Genomic DNA, 5,093 nt, shown 5'->3' with positions numbered 1-5,093 from the left:
ACATTCTAATTTATTGAGATGCACCTGTACTGTACAACACAAATCCCTGTTGTAAATACTGTGAAAGTAATACCACGCAGTACCTCAAGAATATTACATACAGTACAACAAAATCCTGTGGTAAATACTACAGAAATGTGAATGTAATACCACGCATTACCACCTAATATTACATACAGTACAACAAAATCCTGTGGTAAATACTACAGAAATGTGAATGTAATACCACACATTACCACACGAATATTACATACAGTACAACAAAATCCTGTGGTAAATACTACAGAAATGTGAATGTAATACCACGCATTACCACACGAATATTACATACAGTACAACAAAATCCTGTGGTAAATACTACAGAAATGTGAATGTAATACCACGCATTACCACACGAATATTACATACAGTACAACAAAATCCTGTGGTAAATACTACAGAAATGTGAATGTAATACCACGCATTACCACGAATATTACATACAGTACAACAAAATCCTGTGGTAAATACTACAGAAATGTAAATGTAATACCACACATTACCACACGAATATTACATACAGTACAACAAAATCCTGTGGTAAATACTACAGAAATGTGAATGTAATACCACTCATTACCACACGAATATTACATACAGTACAACAAAATCCTGTGGTAAATACTACAGAAATGTGAATGTAATACCACGCATTACCACACGAATATTACATACAGTACAACAAAATCCTGTGGTAAATACTACAGAAATGTGAATGTAATACCACGCATTACCACACGAATATTACATACAGTACAACAAAATCCTGTGGTAAATACTACAGAAATGTGAATGTAATACCACTCATTACCACACGAATATTACATACAGTACAACAAAATCCTGTGGTAAATACTACAGAAATGTGAATGTAATACCACGCATTACCACCTAATATTACATACAGTACAACAAAATCCTGTGGTAAATACTACAGAAATGTGAATGTAATACCACGCATTACCACACGAATATTACATACAGTACAACAAAATCCTGTGGTAAATACTACAGAAATGTGAATGTAATACCACGCAGTACCTCAAGAATATTATAGGATTATTACATACCGAACAACAAAATCCTGTGGTAAAATGTCCCCAAAAAAAACACAGTACTACACAATTACCACACTAGTTTTATGTGGTACTTTTGATGTTTTATCATATGGAGTACCACAGGACATTTTTGTACCCGCGTAGTCTATACATGAAAGGTTTTAGGACTTTCCCCTTCCTTTAAACGAATGCTTATGGCTCAAAAAAAAAACAAAAAAACAACAACAACAAAAAACAGGCTATACAATAAAATAGAACAATGACAAATTTACCTAGCCTATATTAAACTTTGAACTTTTACTCACAACAACAAACAACAACAAAATCTAACAAAATAAATGAGGATATGTTTTACCCATGTTTAACACGTCAAAAACGATCATAGTTTGTGGTTTATTATCTTATTAAGACACATCAGCCATAAAACAGTAGCTACAATGGCATATTCACATATATTAAACATCTAACTTTTATTAACAAAAAGAATAAAATGGATATAGCCTTGTATTGTAACCCAAATAAATAAGGTATTTTCCTTTATTTAAAATGTTTGTGGTTCATTGTCATTTTTTTTTTAATGAAAACCCAGCAACAATACACTCACTTATATTAAACAAAGAAATATAAATTGTATTAACAAAAGTAGAGCCATAGTAGTGTCAGTCTTTCTCGCATCACTCTTGTCACGTGTCCCCCCCCCCCCCCCAACCAACCCACCCAACCCCCGTTTTATTTCTCAGCCCCCCCCTGCTCAAAATTCTTTCCCTATGATCTGAAAGCATTGTTTGATTAATGAGTACAGGTGAAATGGCTTTGAGCTGATCGTTTGATTTTGCCAGATATATGTCGGGTTTTGTGAATGTAGTTTGAAGATTTGGTTTTGTGTTTAATGTGAAAAAAAAAAATGAACGTTTGAACGTTTCAAGAAATGTGTCTTAGCACTGGTGAAAAACTGTAATTCAGGACCAGATATTGGAAACAGCCAGACGTACAGGTGTAACGTTCACTGACTATTATTCAGTATCCTCAGAGAAGAAAACCAACAACAGAAGAATGGAAAGATAGTGTCAGTGAAGGTGGTTGTGAATGTGTGTAGATGTGTGTTAGTTACAGGATCAGAGAATGACACCGTTCCTCCGTCATAGTCCAGATCAACTCTCATACGCTCAAGTTTCTGTTTGAGAAAATCAAACCCAGGCAGTCTGCACTGATTATAATACACACACCAGACATCATTGTTAAAGAAATCATGTCCCTTCCTCTGGTTTGATGCTGTAGTTACTCCAAGATTCCAGCATCGACTCTCTTTAACCTCCACATCCCAGCTGTGTGTTCCTGAGTTAAAACCCTCTGAACCCAGAACACATGGATAATAGTCAAATCTCTCTGGATTATCAGGAAGCAGTTGCTTGTTCCTGGTGTAGATCACACTGGTCAGATCATCAGACAGGACGAGGCATGGATGAGCCGTGTTTGGATCCAGAATCACAGGAGCTGATGAGACACAATCAACAGCTGCTTTTATTCTGATGTTCATATAAAGATCAAGAGTGAATGGAGCACAGATTATTATGAATTATGTCACTCATCCTATTGATCAACACATCAGAAATATTCCTCTGATCACTGTCAGTGTTATCAGTTACACATACAATGTTTAATGGCACACTCTCAGGAAAAAGGTATTAAATCACTGTGGCTGTACCTGGGGGGTCCATATTGGTATCTTAATATGTACCTTATTGGTACATATTATACATAGTGTAACATTTGTGTCACTTCAAAAGAAATGATATTTTGGTTAAAAATTATAAAATAAACAATCAGGACTTTTGAGATTCTCTGCTGTGAATGAAAAACTGAAACTGGAAAAATTCTGTTCAGCAGCATCTGTTTGTTTCAAAATAGTTTGCTACTGTCTGTTGTGTTTGACTTACTAATTAATAATCTATCTTCATTTGAATATTTTGAATCTCTGTGGTGTGAGTAATTAAACCAGGTTGTTCTGGTAAACATCACTAGCTGAGCAGATCCTCATCATTGTGATTCTGCACTGCCCATTAAATAATTTTGTCAAATAAATTTATCTGATTTTACACTACAAAATTTTTTAATAAAACAACAGTGCACACACACACACACATACACGACTAGTCGACTTTAATGCTCTGCCATGACGCTTTAAGCTTGATGTCGACTAGTCGCTGGTCCTAGAGGGCGCAACAGGATAAGAAATCTCTGAAGGACTTCCACATTTATGCTCCGTTTCCAAACAGTTAAAATTACAAATAAATGCATACTCTGAAAGCGCTCCACAAGACATGTGGAATTATATTACCGGATGCTCGAAATTGAACGGGAGAATGCACGTTTTAAACAGCATATAGTACAGGTCAGTTAATATAATGCACTACTGCTCTGTAACGCACACACATAGGCTTCAGACAGTAGTGCATACATCATGCGCAGATCGTGCACAGAATCATTCAGCGCGGAGGAGGTCCAAGATGGCGCTCTGATCGGTCACATTCTGTTGAGCTCCACGAACTCAGTGGTTTATTTTATCAGGGAATGCAGTTTGGAAGTTTGACTTCATAATTTATACCAGATTAATTTGAACTGCGCGTCATCACTTTGATTGCCAGAATGGCAATCAAATTCGAGATGTGTGAGGAAGAATTCCCCTGTCTCCTTCCTTCTCTTCCAGAAACCCCTTGTAAATCTCCTGCCGCTAAACAATGCAAAATCCGAGGGTGGTGACATACCTGCTATCAACCCGGGGGGCTTTCGAGGCTTATTAATAATCGGTCCGATGCTTTAGAGAAGATGGTAGGAGAAAATTCACGTGGAATCGCAAGTATGAAAGAATCGATCAACGAAAACACCAAGCAGATCTATGGGATAAAAGATGTTATTGACTTTATGAGTGCCGAGGCTAAAGATCTAAAAGTTACACTCGGTGTGACTGAGTCATTAGCCAAAAGAGCAGAAGTCAATTTGCGTCAACAGGAGGAGCGACTTCATCTCGAGGCTTACTCCCGTCGATGGAATCTAAGAGTTCACGGGGTTCCTGAAAATGAGAGAGAGGACGTCCGAGGAAAGATCGTCAATGTATGCCAGCAGCTTCTGCCAGATGCCAAGGATAAACTCCCAGATGCCGTGGACACTGTTCATCGGCTGGGTCGCAAGCGGCTGAACGACAACAAACCCAGAGGTATCATCGTCCAGTTTACCTCTCGTTTTCAACGCTATGCAGTCTGGCGTGCTGCCAAGGACTCGATCTTTTTGAGAAATAATAATCTGAAAATTTCTGAGGATCTGTCGCCTGCAGACAGGGAGCGAAGAAACAAGCTATGGCCTGCGGTGGAAAAAGCGAGGAAAGAAAACAAACGGGCATACTTTGTGGGCGGAAGAGCATTTGTGGAGGGAGTTGAAATAATCCCTCCTACCTAAGATGTTCAATTTTTACGGGCTACTGACTTGTTTATCGGTTCCATCTTCAGAACTGGTTGGCGTAAACTTTAATCACCTGCGGTTCTTCCTAAGACACTTAAGACATTTCTGGTGGGTCTGCACGCTTACTATGTGTGACGAGTGGCGATGTAAGATTACAAAGGGTTAAAAGAATTACTAAACATTGAAACTTTGCTACTAAATCACACAATCATGACTACGCCACCCGGGAAATTAACACCCGGGAAACCCCACAGGTTCGCCCCCTCTAACAAAATGACCCAGAGACGTGAATACCTTGTATAAAAAATAACAAATCTTTATTAAACAATTTCTCAATTAAAATGAATCTTTTTCAATAAGGAAAAAGGGAAAACTATACACAGCAGATACAAGAACTGCCGTGAAAATCATACAAAACAACAAAAAGCCAGAAGAGCAGGAGCTTCGCAATAGGGAGGCGGCTAGACACCGGGCTTCAATAGAGCCCGTACTACTGAAAACCCACACGTGTACAAGACCACACTTACACCCAAGGAAATT

Source organism: Onychostoma macrolepis, chromosome 03 (assembly GCF_012432095.1).
Source record: "Onychostoma macrolepis isolate SWU-2019 chromosome 03, ASM1243209v1, whole genome shotgun sequence".
NCBI classification, from domain to species: domain Eukaryota; kingdom Metazoa; phylum Chordata; class Actinopteri; order Cypriniformes; family Cyprinidae; genus Onychostoma; species Onychostoma macrolepis.
The sequence above is the reverse complement of the archived record's forward strand: the minus strand, read 5'-3'. Positions refer to the sequence as shown.